The sequence below is a fragment of the Eschscholzia californica genome, unplaced genomic scaffold (assembly GCF_041429995.1).
Source record: "Eschscholzia californica isolate CP2 unplaced genomic scaffold, dmEscCali1.0.p SCAF_2, whole genome shotgun sequence".
Lineage (NCBI taxonomy): Eukaryota > Viridiplantae > Streptophyta > Magnoliopsida > Ranunculales > Papaveraceae > Eschscholzia > Eschscholzia californica.
Genome location: NW_028238309.1, coordinates 67574001 through 67590677, shown reverse-complemented (window position 1 = coordinate 67590677; position 16677 = coordinate 67574001). Strand labels below are relative to the sequence as shown.

Genomic DNA, 16677 nt, shown 5'->3' with positions numbered 1-16677 from the left:
CCCCACTTTAATTAGTAATTACTGAAACCCTCAACTCCGTTTGATTTAACGGAATTGAACTGTTAGTAAGAGTGAAATGACTTAAAGCTCCCTTTACTAAATCCAGACCTACTAATGAGACCACAAAATGGGGCGCCTTCGACTAAAAGGAAGGGCGTTTATATCACCTTAATTATCTTCTCCATTCCAGCCCAAATGGGAGAATTACTGAAACCCCCCAACTCTGATAATGCCTTTACTGAAACCCCCCACTTTAATTAGTAATTACTGAAACCCCCCAACTCTGTTTGATTTAACGGTATTGTGTCGTTAGAGAGAGTGAAATGTCCAAAAGACCATTTTTACTAAAACCGGAGTTGGGGGGTTTCAGTAATTACTAATTAAAGTGGGGGGTTTCAGTAAAGGCATTATCAGAGTTGGAGGGTTTCAGTAATTCTCCTTTACTTCAAAAACCATTCTCTCTTTCTTTGTTCATTATCCCACCAACATCAACAGGTATTCATCTTTTTCTTTTCTTCTTTGTTTTATTTTTCTATGTTTATGGTTGTTTTAAGTTTCATAATTCACCCATTTTTCTTTGTCTGTCTTAGGACTACAATTACAACTACATCCGATTAGTGATACTTTAGTGATACTTAAGTGATTAGGAACATCATATTACTAACCGAGAGAAAGTAGTCTTAACCAAATAATGTGATACTGTTAATTTTCTTAATGTTTTCACTTCATGTCGTTGGATATGTCTGAAATTTGCTATTTGTCTGAAGTTTACAACTACTAGTGATTTGGTTTAGCTAAAAGCTTCGTGACGACATACATTATGAGCTCGAGATGGTAGGGGTGAAGTTTGTAGGGTGGTTTCATGGGTTTAAATAGAAAAAATAAGGCTAAAAAGGTGTAAAACGGTAAAAAAAAAATGGCCATAATTTTGTGTCATCTTGGCCATCCATTTTTAGCTTCTCCATTCATTTCAAATAGTTGGGGGGTTTCAGTAATTACTAATAAAAGTGGGGGGTTTCAGTAAACGAATTATCAGAAGTGGGGGTAAAACGTAAGAGGGCAAGAAAGTAATATTTAAAATATAAAAGTTAAATCAAACGGAGTTGGGGGGTTTCAGTAATTACTAATTAAAGTGGGGGTTTCAGTAAAGACATTATCAGAATTGGGGGGTTTCAGTAATTCTCCCTTCATGAAACCAGATGAGTTCACTGAAACCCTCAATGAAACCAACTCGATGATAATGCTCCTTTGTTGAAATCAACCACCAGGAATCAAGCACGAAGCCGAGCAGCTCGCGTTTTCGACTAAAAGGTATGACTTCATTCACTCTCTCTCCTTTCGAACGAACTAGGGTTTCTGTTTTTAGGTTTTCTCTCTTTCTCTCTTGTACTCCATAGTAAAGTTGGTAACTCGAATTAGGGTTAGGGTTTTGCTGGTTCGAAATAATCACTAGTGATTAGGTCAGATTGCTACTATGTGAGAAGCTCCATTAATAGTCTTTTTTTGCTGTAACTTTTGTATTATAGTTGTTTATGCACCAATTTTTCTTCAAATGCAATTTACTTGTAACTTTTGAGTTATTATTTCTTCTTCTTTCTTTGCTCACAGTTTTCTAATAACAAACTCTTTAAAATGATTCAATTTTTGTTTCTTGGTTTGATCTAGGAGTAGTAATAAATAGGGATAGAAAAGATAGGTTTGGAAGATTTGAGAAGGTGTGAGTGTCATGCCAGGATAAGTCCCTAGAAATCATCCCAACCTAAGGCTAACATCACCAAAAGATAATCATCCATTTTGGTGATGTTTGGTTGAGAATGAGTTGTAGTAGATGTTAGCCTTAGGTTGGGATGATTATCTTTTGGTGATTTGCTCAACTTTGAGTTTCAGTAGTAATAAATAGGGAGAGAAAAGATAGGTTTGGAATATTTGATGAATTGAAATATTGTGTAATTTCCAATCAAATTGTGAACTAATACATAAATTAGCTCAGTTTGGTAATGTGTTTTATACTGTGCACATTTTGTTCATACCATAGTTAACGACTTGAGTTGATGAAGGAATCGAAATATACTGTGCACATTTTGTTCTTACCATAGCCAATGTGTTTTATACTGTTCAATTCTCGAATCATGGTCATAATCTCTTGTTTCACTAGTAGTTGCAAGAATATACTGTGCAAATGAAAAAGAATATCATGTAGTACCTCTTAAACTCTGATCTTAGAAAATGCTTCATGGCTACTAACAAGTCCTGTGTCAAATAAATAGCAACCCAATTATCATGTAGTGCCCGGCTTGTAAGAGACCAAAATTTTTAGTGTCTCAAGCGTGCTATGCTTTTGAGTACATCGGTTAAGTTTGCCTTCTCAAAGACAGGAAGAAGTCATGAAATGCTTCAGAACTAATTAAATGTTATATGATGTTGGTTTTTTTTTTGAAGTGGAGTTACTATCCTTTTGAAAGTTGGTAAAAACTCAATGTTTTCCCCTGTCTGCTTCAAGTTACGATGATATACCACATGGAAATATGTCAATACTTCTTGCATTTTTTAATGTCATTTGTGCATTTACTTTCTATGTTCAATATCTCAAATGCATATGTTTTCTTCACAAACACATATTCGTTTGTTAATGACCTAACTCTCTTTTTTCGACTGAGCAGCCATATATGTTATCTTGGGAAGCTGAAGGTGATTTGTTTCAGCAGTTTTGCCTGCATCAATCAGACTCAAGTGTGAAGGAGGAGATCCAGTCCCATGATTGAGTCGGTTTGCAATAAGTGAAGCTTTTGTTGATGTAATCGGATATACTAAAAACATATCAAGTATTTTGTTCTCCAAACTTCATTTTCTTATCTAATTATCATCTTGACAAACCTGGTGTGTTTTCTCTTAGATAATTCTTTAATACAAGGATGATATCATGTCTATGCTCTAAAATGCCGTTGCCTGTTCACGATTTCGTCTGAGTGGTTTTTGGGTTGGAATTTTGTTTTATTTAAACAGGAATAAAGGCCAGTTTGTTTTACTAAAGAATTGGTAAGGGAAGCTAGGTATTGAAATGAAGGGAGTCTCATACTGGCATCCTGGTATATTAGGGCGTTTGGTAGTGGGAGTAAATTTTGATGTTGTTTAACGGAGGAATAGATATTTCCAATCGATCCAACGACTACCAACTTTTTCCAAAAAAAAAAAAAAAAAACGACTACCAACTCTACCCAACAGTGCTATTATAGATGAAGATCTCGCTCAAGATGTAAGAAACTCTAGACAAATATTTTCGATTACCTTTTATTCCTCTTTTATTACTCATGGGTATAAATAGAAAAATTAAGGCTCAAAAAGGTGTAAAACGGTCAAAAAACGACTATAATTTTGTGTTATCTTTGTCTTCCATTTTGATCTTGTCCATTCATTTCAAATAGTGGGGGTTTCAGTAATTACTAATAAAGTGGGGGGTTTCAGTAAACGCATTATCAGAAGTGGGGGTAAAACGTAAGAGGGTAAGAAAGTAATATTGAAAATATCAAAGTTAAATCAAACGGAGTTGGGGGGTTTTAGTAATTACTAATTAAAGTGGGGGGTTTCAGTAAAGGCATTATCAGAGTTGGGGGGTTTCAGTAATTCTCCCAAATTTTAAAGGGAATAGGTAAAATTTTAGAAATTTTTCGGGGAAAAAGAAAACACTCCACCTCACCTCACTCTCTCTCCACCTCACCTCTCTCTCTCCACCTCACCTCTCTCTCCACCTCACCTCTCTCTCTCCACCTCACCTCTACCTCTTCTCCAATTAGGTTGTCGGCCGGAAAATTTTCCGGGCGACGACCATGAAAAAAAAAATTCACTCTCTCCCTCGCTCTAGAAACTCCGGCGAAGGGGCTTCCCTTCGCCGGAGTTCCGGTCTGTTGAAGAATAGACCAGTTCCGGTCTGTTGAAGAACAAACCGGAACTCCAGCGAAGGGAAACCCCTTCGCTGGAGTTTCTAGAGATTTGAGAGTGAATTTTGTTTTTCATGGCCGCCCGCCGAAAAATTTTGCGGGCGGCGACCTAATCGGAGAAGAGAGAGAGGTGAGGTGGAGAGAGAGAAGTGAGGTGGAGAGAGAGAGAGCTGAGCTGGAGAAGCTATTTTGCTTTCCCCCTAAATAAAATTGTCAAACAAAATTGACCAATTTTTTACCAAGTCTTCACACCACGGAAACCATTTAGCTTTCCCCAAAGCGCTGGCCTATATATTACTTAGGAGGGTAGTGGATCGGGACATTTAAAATGTCCCCAAATGTCTGTGTTATTGGTTGAGGACATTTCAAATGTCTCCAAATATCTGTGTTATTCGTTTGGGACATTTCAAATGTCGTGAGATGTCTGTATTATTCGTTTTTGACACGAAATTATGGACATTTTAAGACAAATTGGTTTTGTGGACATTTAGACACATTTTAATGTAAATTTCGAGAGCTTTTGGGGAGAAAATGTCTCTAAAATATGGAAGAAACTTGTGGACATTTCAGTAAGAAAGATAATAAAAATAATTATTATTATCTAATTCGATTAAATAATATATAAAATATTAATTATTAAAGTACTTTATTATAGTAATAATGATAATGATATTATTATCATATTACTATATTATACTAATATTATAATATCATCTTATTTTACTATATTATTTTATTATTATCTTATCACCTCTATCTCATTATCTATGTCTTACCATGAACTTGTCACTTTTACTACAAAGCAAAATTGACCAATTTAGGGTGGAAGCAAAATATGAAAGTCTTAAACGGCATACTATCAAGTTGATCTTATAGATTTGAAGGATTGACCTATCATTAAAGTTTTTGCGTTGTTTCTTCGAGTTTGAGGTATATAATCTCCCCCTCTTTTGTCTTTGTGTTCTTATATGATTTTTCTATCTTATAATTCGATAATTTTATCTCATTATCGATCTCTTTTGGGTGGAAGCAAAATGTCGCCATAACAACTGGTCCTTGCTCATGTTTGAATATTTTGCTAGCAAGAAGATTCGATCCAATGCCATATTGTGTTTTGGGGTTTATTTTCTCTCAAGAATGAATCTTTGGTCAATTTTCTCTCAGGAATGCATCTTTAGTTTTAACCTTCATACTGTAGAAAGGCTTGAAGTTCTGAAATTCAATTTTCTTTGAGATCATAACCCAAAGTAAGTAGCAATTTTTTTTTTTTTTGTAAAATTCAGAAATCCCACTTTTCCTTTCTATTCCTTTTTAGTTTATTTATCTTCTTTGAATCATGTTTAATGGAATCCCGTTTATGATTTTTTTTTATTAGTTTTTTGTGTGGGTTGTAATTGCAGGGAGGTATTTGAAGAAATGCTTGAAGTTTTGTGGAATTTCGCGCAGAAAGTGTGTGAAGAAATGCTTCGGTAAGATGTTTCTATATTTCTAAATTATTTTAGAACTTCTAAATCAACACTTCCAAATCATTGCAGGTAGATGGTAATGGAGAGAGTCCTTGCTAACTTTTGCAGCAACTAACTCTCTAGGTTGAAGTATAGAACTTTTTATTATTAATATTCTTTTTATAGCTTTTTTTTGCTAAGGTGTTCTTTTTATAGTTTGAAGTGTAGTTATTTTTCTCTTAGATTTTGTTGCAGCACTGATCATTGGAGTAGCTTTAAATTCTTTTGAAACTAAGTTCCTATCCTTCTCCTCTTCCTTCATTGATCCCCCAAAAATCGGATAATCTTAAATAACAAAGAATGCAATGAGATTGTCTATTCGAGTTTCTTGAACTCTTGAGTCACAAAATGCAATACTTCGAGTTTCAGAAGACAATAAAACGAAATTGGTTCCAAAATTGCAGTAACTGATCTTCTCTGACGTTCTTTTGAGGTTCCAAAATGCAATATTTCGAGTTTCAGAAGACAAAACTTTTGATAAGAGACAAAAGATATCAGTTATATTCATTAATTGGCTCTTTATAAAAATATAATTTGTTAGTGGGGCAACCAAAAGGAGATATTAGTTGAAGATGAGATTAGGGTCATTCGGGACAGGTAGTGTCATCTCTGGATAGATAATAGGAATCGAAAATAAACAAGCTAAACAAGAATTACCAACCTCCTAATCAAGAACGGCGTCCTTTAGTTTTGAATCATTTGATCTACACTTGTAATCAGAACAACGTCGTGACGCCTGCGTACCAATGGTTTCCACCTCAAAATCTTCCAAGTACCTTGATCAATTGAAAGTACGACATTTAAAATATGAGATACTTGTTAGTTATTCTGTTTCACTTTCATAGTTAAGTTAGAAGGGGTAGTAAAATTCCAATTAATTACTCAAGTCCACAAGAGGGCAAAGTTCCCTGAAGGAACCCCTGCAATTCAGAAAGTTTATGATGTAGGACAACAATAGAAGTTGGAAAGATTTTATTTTAGTTATCAGAATACAAAAGTCTGAATTTATGCTACCATGTGATATCGGATACGCTAGGTGTATACTTCTTCGGTTCGCTATTTACACCTAACTTCAGATATTTTGTCTCCATAAACCTTAAAATCTAATTGGTTAATTCATCAAATTATTGTAGTTAACTATTGAACTAGTAGAAATTATAGATTTTGCGAAGACTTTGAATTCATTAAGACTAAAAATTCCGGTACGCTAATTTTGGAGTACTGGATCGCGAAACCACCCAAAAAGGGCACGGTGAATCGGGTACGCCGATACGCGGTACGCTAGTGGGAAGAGAGTATCTGGTAACGTTGTTCCCTAGGTTATTTATTGTTCTCTAGTAGTCCCTAGTTGTCTTTGACGCTATATAAGCAGTCCTAGTAAGTCGTAATGAGCATTCTATCATTTTGTCAATTATAATATAATTTTCCTCTATATTCTCTGGTGGACTCCCGAATTTTATCAATCCTACAACTTACGTTGGTAAGTTTCTTTATCTTCAAGCTTACGCTGCTAAGCTTGTTCTTCATGCTGCGTCAGTTTATCCTTAAAAATTCCTGATCTTAGATGTAGGTTATACACATATTGTTTTCTCATCCAGCTTCCATGGAATGCAAGAATTCCTGACACATACTAGAAACAATACCGATCAGACGAGAAAGAAAATGCAAGAATACCTGGCTGATAACATACTTGAGCACACCAGCCTTTTCAAGTTCAACCAAAACCATAAGGGTCAAACTTGGCATAGCCCAAAAGAAAGGTAATGATGCTTCAGGGACACCTTTGCCATCACGTTGAGATTCAACGGAAAATATTGAAACTAAACATCTATAAGACACTAACAACTTAGCCGTTTTAGGAAGCAAAAATGGGTCAAGCTTGTTTCTTCTAACATGAAATGGAAATACAGCAACTTGGGAGTATCAAATCTACTGATGTGAGTCTAAAATCGATTTTCTGTACCACAATTCTTTTACAAGCACCTAGATGCTTACTCTTCAATGCAAGAAAAACAGCTAGATGCTTACTCTTCAAGGCAAGAAAAACACCTTGGGACGTCGAAAATCAGGTATACCACATGAAGTTGATATTCCCGCTCGTGTAAAAGCACCTAGATGCTTACTCTTCAAGGCAAAAAAACACAGTTCGAATGTTATAAGATTAACAGGATGAAATGTAACGATGAAAAAACACACTTCTGTAATGTATGTAAACAATTGAGTAATAATCTTGAGTTTGTAGCAGGGGCGGCCCAAGTAGTTTGGGAGCCCAAAGCGAACTAAAATTTGGGGCCCTTGTGCAGTAAGTATGAAAAAAAAAATTTACCGTCAATTTAAATTAGTACTAAAAGTATAAGTAAAAAAACACAAATGAATTATAAACTTTATAAAAAGTGCATCCAATTTACATATAGAAACGAACTAAATATGTTTTGAAAACATTCTTCTCGCCTTTTGAGATGCAAAATTACAAATTATGCGTTCATAGTCTAATTCTTTTGTCATATCTTGTTCAATTGATAACATAACTAACCCGTTCAATCTCTCCTGTGACATGGTGGAGCGAAGGTACGACTTGATCAACTTTAGCTTAGAAAAGCTTCTCTCGGCAGAGGCTACTGTAACCGGTATAGTTAATAAAATCTTGTAAGAGATCCAAACATTTGAAAAATTTAATTCTCTAGAGTTAGAACTAATAAAATCAAGTAGTCCAATTATATAAATTCAACATCATATAATATAAAAAAAGCATCTAATGTAATAGTGACAACAATTATTTTACATATTTGTTGCATAAAAAAATAAGGGTTATTTCCCTAATGGCCCCAAACTTTGTGACCAGCTTCCCGCCTGACCCCCTAAATTATCAAAAATACCCATATGGTCCCCTTTTTTCGTTATCTTTAACTGTCCGTTACTCTCACTCCTCCACCTCATTTCCTCTCTCTGCCAAGTCACCTACAATGCCACATCATCATCTTCTCCGGCTGGGGTCGCCGGCCGGCCAAATTTTCTGGCCGGCGACCTTCAAACATATAAAAAAAAATTCTCTCTCCTCCCTCTCTCTAAATTTTTTTCTTTTTTCTTTCCCCTTGCTAGTAGTCATCCAATCTTGTTAGAATCTTATCTTGATCTTCATAGGCATCAAGTTAAACTACTTAATGGTTTATTACTTTGATTCCTGAACCATGCCCAAATAAAGAAAAACCCAAACATTTTGATTGCTTTGAGCATTTTTGGAAAACTAAGAAGAAAACAGGCTAGACCTGTGGAAGAAAAGACAGGACAAAACCTAGAACTAATCTAAGCAATAAAGGATTTCACATTAATGATTATTCGAAATCCCCGTCTCTTTGAATTAGTGAAGAGGATCAAACTTGCAGGAGCCATGACCTGCAACCAAAGATTAAGAAGAAACAAGGGTCAGGTTCTCTACGATCTTTTGCGACAAAAATACATCAATTAATTCAATAAACTATTGCGCTGAGAGTTGTTGTTTCCTGGGGTTTGATACTGGTGTTGGGTGGTCTCGGGGCTCCTTCGCCCCAAAAGCTGGCTTAAGAGGCGAAGCTCTCCCTCACACATATAAATTGACCCCCCTTCCCCCCCCCCCCCCCCCCCCCCCCGTCTCTTCCACAATTAGTATCGGATTATTCCAATATAGATTTTCATAACTAGCTCTTCCGTTGTCAAAGTCAGATCTAAAATCTAACTCGAGTTCTAAGTTAACTTGAGTCAGATTTTGAAATGTATGTGTTAGTCTGACCCGTGATGTCTGAATGGCTGATTTTGAGTTAGACAATTAAGATGCAGAGGAGTCGAATCTAGACAACGAGGAAAAAAGCACAACCTAGCTTACAACTTATTAGCAATCTATCTTGCTGAAAACTACAATTTGAGTTCATATTAGTCTTCCTTTAACTAGAAAAACAAAACAGAAAAGTCGGAAAGTAAGATATACTATATGAAGAATGTAGTTGAGTTCTTACTAGGGTCACGCTCGTCGAGCATTGCAGCACCATTGAAGAAACAACTAGCTCCTCTGTTCTTGAACTTGTGATAGTAGTTATTGAAAGCATAGGAAGCATGATCTTTATAAGTATTAGGTAGAAAACAAGGTTGACCTCTTTGTATTTTCCTGCAATCAGCACCACCTTGTCCCCAAACCCAATTGATGGCATCTCTTGAAACTTCATCTGAAAATTGTTCATCAGCAATACACCATTGAACCTCGTTTTGCCCATCTAATTTCATCAAACAACGAACAAAAATTGTAAGATAAACGAGATCGAAATATTGTTGATTCAAAATTCTTAAACTATGAGATATATATGAACAATAGATTGAGATATCAAATGAGTATGAGATTAGTTTTACTTGAGTTTAGTGGAATTATCAATAACAGGGAAAGGAGCATAAATCTAGCCACAGAGATAGACATTTGTTCACTGGAACTTGTTGTAGAAACCGGATCTGTCTTTTGTCAATTTGGGCAACCAAACGTTGTCCAAATCAAGATCAGGATGGACCATTGGATTCGTCTCGTCGAGCTCTTGAATTTAGACATAAAGTTTGTCAAAATCCGATTTCATATGAATGAGCTATCATTGATTTACTTCGGAAAAATATAGGGATAACTACAACGTGTAGTTTTATTATTAGTACCGTATTGGAAAAATAAGGAAAGTTCTACTTCCTTATATAGACTTTTCGTTATGTTACTAATAATAGATTGGTTGGGATGATGGGATGGTTGGCGTGGTTTGCACCACGCAAACCACGCATCGCGCACGCGCGGCGTGGGCGAATGGGCGTTTAGGGCGCATTGGGCGCTTTAGAGGCGCCCGCACGCACTTTGCACTTCCCACGTACGCATCGTCGCGAGGAGCGATTGGAGCCTTGGATTTTACGATCATAGATATGATCTGACGGTGAAGCATCCATTCATCTATAGGCACCCATACGAAGTGGTGTCAATACCCCTATAAATACCATGAGAATTCAGCAAACAAATCATTAGTTTTTTGCATTTCTGAGCATTCATTTTTCAAGCATTAGAGTTTAAGGATCGTTGTTCAGAAGTTCATATTACTTACCAAGTTCGTCAGACTATCATAACTAAGAGGTACCATCTTTACTTTGATAGGTAATCCGTTTTATCCTGGGAGACATACACCATCACTGTTGGTACTGATATACAGGGTGTAAATTGTCTTAAGGACAGAGGTATCCTCGACTCGGATATTTTACATTTGTTTTTTCTTTTCTTTTTTTATAATCACTCTTGTTATCTTAATTGTTAGAAGATAACTCTTTCTCTGATTTAAGAGATAGAAAGAAAAACAGAAGTGGGTGTACTCTGTTTTGTTAAAAAAAACAGAAAGATTAAGAACTATTCTCTGAAAAGAGAACCAGGGAAACAACACTTGTTTCAAATCAAATTTATCAATTGTTTTTCTCTTACCACAACATAGGTTCTATATATATGTAGAGATAGAGAGATATATTTTCATCAGTAGGTTGACGTTCGTGCACCTCTTGGCTCTTGACTCTTGCTAGTAACCATCAAAAAGAGAAAGAAGTTAGGTGGAGGGTATGGTGATGCGGATGTGAGAAAATGACTGAGGTGAATATATTTCAAAACATCAAAATTACAATAATACCCAAAAAAAAATAGAAAATACAAAACATAATTAGACTTTAAGGTCCAAAACTACCACGTAGAAACGTACTTACAAAGACTAAACTGGTCAGTTAATTACAAATTAAAAACCAAAACAAAATTATCCATTTTTCTACGCCTTAGCTCAATAACTTGAAGTAGTAACCGCAAAAAATAATCTTAATTGGTGCAAAGAAGAATAACTAATTAAAAAAAAATAGGGTGAAAGAACAAAATTTTATTTGGTGTCTAAAATAACAACACTCAATTTCATTACCCGAATTATGATTTTTATGCAACAAAAAATACTGTACCCACTTATTCAAAAAAAAAATTAAGGCATGGGTACAATGACAACACCCATGTGACATGGTCAAATCCATTTTCTTTTCTTTTTTGAAACCATGCGAACCATTACATTCATAAGTGATTAAATCACAAGGTTACATGGAAGATAATTCTTATTTCTCTCCTCTGAAAACTTCATGAGAGTTACATACCTTAGATGCAAAGTGCCTCATGAAGGGAAAGAAATTGGACTAGACACTGACTCCATAAAATGACCATAGAGGTCGAAAAATAAAAAGTTCATAAAGATCGTGGATGAAAAGACCCTGAAGGTCGTGAATGAAAAGACCTTGAAGGTCGACAAAATAACTAAAAATAATCTAAAATAACTTATTGAACTAAAACTAAAAGAGCCTCCGCCGCTAATGTCGGAAACCCGCCTCTGAACCCAGATTTAGCCGGAATAAGTGCCGGAGACTTATAGCCGGAAAAGTTACTCCTTAAGTGTAACATTCCGTGTTTTTAAGGTTAGTTGAGGGACCGTTTGACATTTGGGTCAAATCAAAGGAGGGGCTAAATCAGCAAAGAGTGCAAAATAGGGGGTATTTTGCAATCCTGCCAAAACTAAGGACTAAACAAGAATTTCGTGAGAATGGATAAGAAGAAAGAAAATCAGATTTTCTATCTCTGGTTTGCTCGACAGAACAAGGGTTAGGGTTTATTTCAACAAAAGATCGATTGGAGAGAGAGTTTCGAGTGGTTTCAAGGGGAGATCTTGTTTTTGGTCTAATTCGAGCATGAATGAATGATTCAACCTAGGGTTTGTTAATTTGTGGTAAGAGATTTTGGTTTCTCTCTCTAGAACGAATTTTGTAAGTGGTTTAATGGAGTCTTTGCTTTCGAATTTAGATGAATTGGAATGGGTTTCATTATAGGAGAAGCCAAACATCTAAATCAAGGTAAGAAATTCAACAATTTTCATGATTTAATTAACTTGTTCTAAATTCTAGGGTTTATGATTGTGAAATTTGGGGATTTTTGTAGTTCATGAAATCCTAGGGTTTATGTTGATGGGAATTAAGTAATTTTGGTATATAAGCAACTATAGAGAGATTAGTTAATATAATTTATCGATCGAACAACGATTCGGGAGACTGAAATTCAGTCTACTGTTGTCAGATAATCTGGCCTTGTACAGTACTCGGATGTGTTTTCCCGAAACATGAGAGTCGTAGCTTAGGATCTTAGCTTTCCATAATAGTATGGTACAACTCGATTCGATGTCAAAAGAGAGAGTTACGACTGTTTTACTAAACAACGCGCTATTCAGCAAATCTGAGAACTGCCTACTGTTTTTACTGTATTAGATAGTCATAGAGGTTCCAACAGATGTTTGAGTCTTCATCAATATTGTAGCTCGTCTTGTGACGATTCCAGAAAGGTATAGTACAAGTCGTTTCGATCTCGGACGAGAGAGTTATGGCTATTTTAACGAACAATGCGCAGTTAGGAAAATTCTGCTTTGTTGTTGTTCGTATTTGGCAAGTTTCGAAGATGACTCACTTGGTTTTTTGGCGTGGAAATTTAATAACTAAATGTTAAGGATATAAGTAAGTTTCATAGAGTGTTGGATCGACCTTAATTGGACATGGTTGTAAAGTTAGAAGATCGGTTGAATTTCGGGTTAACATGAAGTCTCCCGAAGTTCGCGAATTTACTTTTATGTTTTAAGTTTTCTTTACGTTATTGTCTTTATTATACGAAGGTTCTTAGTATAAGAACCTAACGTTTCTATTCGTTTTTTTTTAATCTTCCTTATCCCAGAGCATGCGAATGAGGAGGAATAGGTCGTCTGGTAGGCGGGAGGTCTTTGGTGATGCAAGGACTGAGGTAGGGGTTCTAAATCCTTTATCCAGCATGGTTTTATAGATAATCAATATGCTAGATTATATAGTTGTATATGCGCCATTATAACTAGAGTTTAGGTAGCATGAAACTCGATTTATGAGATGAACTGAAATATACTTGAAATGTTTTGATGCGATATGAGAAATGTTTTCGAACTGATTTTACGATGATTGTGAACTACTGGGATTTTCTTGTATGTACCCGACTGCGGATTATGTCAACCTACGGGCACATAGCCATTGAGGGTAGGATGACATGTGGACACGGTTGTGATCTGTGTGAGACCGGTGAGGTGGGCGACACTAGTCATGAGACCTGTGGGAGTAGAGTGCTTCACTTGCTGGCCATTGGTGCTCGTGCCTCCAGCTCGAGGCTCAGGGCCGTACACCCTGACCGCTCGCCTGGGAGGTGACATTGATTGGGATCCCTCTGCTTTGTGGCGATATGACTCTTGGTTGTTCCACTTCCGTGTTTGATAAGATAATGAATCGAATATGAATATTGGTTTTTATAAATGAATGAAACTGATTTTAAAAGATCGCATTAGATGCATGACAGGGTACCGAAGAGAATGAGGTTCAGGTCCTTCCATGGTAATTGGGGTACGACTCTCTTATTCGAACTCGGTGATCAAAAACGTATTTAGATACTTAAGGTATATATGTATCATGAGGTAAACTCTTCAATGATTGCAGAGTCCCTTAGCGGGAGAGGGACTTACCGGCTAGGGGTAAGTCTCTTTCTCGAGGAGACGTAGTGCATTAGCTAGTGCCTAAATGGGCTGGTACTATCTAACGCACTCTAGGTTCTCCTGAGGTACTCTCCTCTTATTGGGAGCGCACCATGAGTGGGCAGCTAATCACTGTCATTGCTTGCTAGATTAAGGAAAATGGTTTTGTATATAGTATATACAGTAACTGGTTTGATAACTCGTTTTGTCATGATGTTTACAACTTATTGAATGAACTTTTGAAAACGTGATGGGTTTTGGATTGGTCTTCTACCAGAATAACTCGTGTCCAGGGGCGGACCGTAATGAAGACCAGCCTGGGCGATGGCCCAGGCTGGATTTTGTAATTTTTCGACTAATGCAGGGGTAATTTGGTATTTCAAAGGTTCTGATCTTTTTTTTTTTCTTTAATTTGGTCGAGTTTTAGAGGGGGAAAGTTGGGCGTGAGTTCTTCACCATGAGTCCGTGGGAGATTGTTTTCTTGTCTTTGATTCTTATTTCTTAAAGGTTTGATCTCCAAAATTTGAAGGTTTGATCTACTTAATCAACTTATACTCTTCAATCTCTAACATATTTTATCAAAATTTTCAATTTGAAGATTTTAAGTTTTACTTTTCAACTTTCTCTCTCTAGGGTTTATTGTAAAACTTGAAATAAGTTTGTGAATCTATCTATGTATTGATTGAAAGAGTTGGGTTGAAATCAGACAAATATAAGTTTTAAAATTAAGAAATCAAATTAGGGTTAGGGTTTATTTTAATTTCTCTCTCTTCCTGAATAGTTTAGTTTCATTTGAGTATTGAGTTTATCTTCATTGTAAATTTCAAACTTTGACTCTAAGTTCTTGAATACTTAAATTAGGTTCAAAGATTTACAATGATCAATGAGAATTTTATTTCTGTCTTCTTTATTGATATGCCGTATGCATAGTTTTTATTTGGTTCAATTATTTTTTCTCTATTTTTAGTTTCTCAAATTAACTCTTGCAATTTCATAAAAAAATTAACTCTTGCTGGATCATAATTTACATATTCTTATATTTTGGTAAGTACCAAACCGGAAAAATGATATACTTGTGCTTAATAACTAGATATACGGCAAATGAGATGGGTCGTTTTGCACTCGATAATTTATAGAAAAAATTTTGTTAGAAAATTTGAATTACTTTAAGTAAAGAGTTGGCCCCGGCTAACTTGAAATCCTGGTTCCGCCCCTGCTCGTGTCGGTGAGTATTCTGACCCCCTACCAGTTGTTAGTGTGCAGGTTCTTGGTTGTAGCCTCGAGGCGGAGTGTGTATTCCAGCCGGTGATCTTGTCTGACGAGGCTAGTGGAGTTTTGTCGTTTTATATGGTTTTTCGTTATTTCCAAGTTATGTATTTATGACAGAAACCAAACTCTAATATGTATATACGTAAAACTTAGAGTTGTTTATAAGTTGTATCGGTGTTTTATGAGGCGTTTGTATGTTTGTGGTTCGGGTTTTGACCCGAAACTGAGTTGAGTTTGTTTAGCTTCCGCTTTATAGTTTATTCTTGTATATGCGAATGTATGGTTTGCATGACAGGTTTACAGGTGCGACCGGTTCGATTTACAGAGGAGACTCTGTCAGATTTTTGTCCCGTCTGTGAGTTGTCGGGGCGTGGTCGTGTCTATTTTGGGACACGGAGCGTCACATTAAGATTCCATTTCAATTTCCTTCTAAAGCCGATCGATAAACCACTGTCTTCATTGATTTGATGGAGATAGATAGAAACTTGCTTCGTCTAGTAGAGCAAATTCAATGATAAAAAGACATCAAACAAACACCTTTTTCACCATAAAATGGAATTATTAGAACTGGGATCAAAACATGAATGAAGACGATGTGATGGGATTTGACATCGACTCCGACGAAGAATAAGAATTGATTGAAGAAATTGAAGCAACAGGGGATGAAACCGTTGAAACTTAAAGCAGATTCAAAATGAGAGTATGATCCATTGAATCTTCTTCCAAGCCGTGCTTAAAGAAGAAACTGGGTAAATCACCATCTTGAATCCAATTAAACAAAGTTAAGAGTTTGATCCCACTCAATCACCACCATAGCCCGAACGAATCAAACGATTTAGGATAAAAAAGAGGAAGAAAAATTATGAAGGAAGCATAAAAGAGGGAGATCTTTCCTTCCCCGGAAAAGCTGGATCTCGAAACTCTTTCTCTCTCTAGGAAGAAAACGGTTTTTTTTCTTCTACGGGTCGGTCAAATCCATTTTCATGGGCTATCTGGCCCTAGATTTTGGAATACACGAGTACATCATTAGATTTTTATTTGTTTCCAATCTTAGGATGAGATAAGATCGTAAAGACCGAAAGAAGTCAATTTTTGAAGAAGATGACACATTCGACTAGAGGTGCTCAAAAGGCCGGGCCGGCACGGGTTGGGCCCGGGACCGACCCGTTCCGTACAGGCCCCGGGCGGCCTGGCCCGTATGGAAAACAGGCCAGGTCAACTCGGGTTCTGTCCCGGGCCCGGGTTGGGCCTCTATTTTGGGCCCGACGGGCTAGGCACGGCCCGGAAAAGCCGGGGTTGAGCCCGGCAATTTGTTTTTTTTTTTTTTTCTTTCTTTCTTTCTTTAAATATTTATATTCCTCCTAATCATTTATATCCTAT

General features: G+C 36.4%; 2 long non-coding RNA genes across 6 annotated transcripts in view; both read left to right on the top strand.

Annotated features, from left to right (window-relative positions):
• LOC147560639 (uncharacterized) overlaps nucleotides 1-15482 on the top strand; it is a 58895-nt gene extending 43413 nt beyond the window's left edge. For 4 of the 5 annotated variants that reach the window (XR_015235407.1, XR_015235404.1, XR_015235403.1 and 1 more), the window contains 2 exons: nucleotides 13215-13280; nucleotides 15278-15482. This is a non-coding gene — a long non-coding RNA (uncharacterized LOC147560639). Of the gene's footprint in view, nucleotides 1-11895; nucleotides 12350-13214; nucleotides 13281-15277 lie in introns of those variants that run through there. The other variant, XR_015235405.1, reaches the window with a different exon arrangement.
• On the top strand, nucleotides 1181-2937 carry LOC147560640 (uncharacterized). Its single transcript, XR_015233841.1, has 2 exons — nucleotides 1181-1311; nucleotides 2661-2937. It is a non-coding gene; the product is annotated as an uncharacterized LOC147560640 (long non-coding RNA).
• Nucleotides 15483-16677: the final 1195 nt, after the last annotated feature.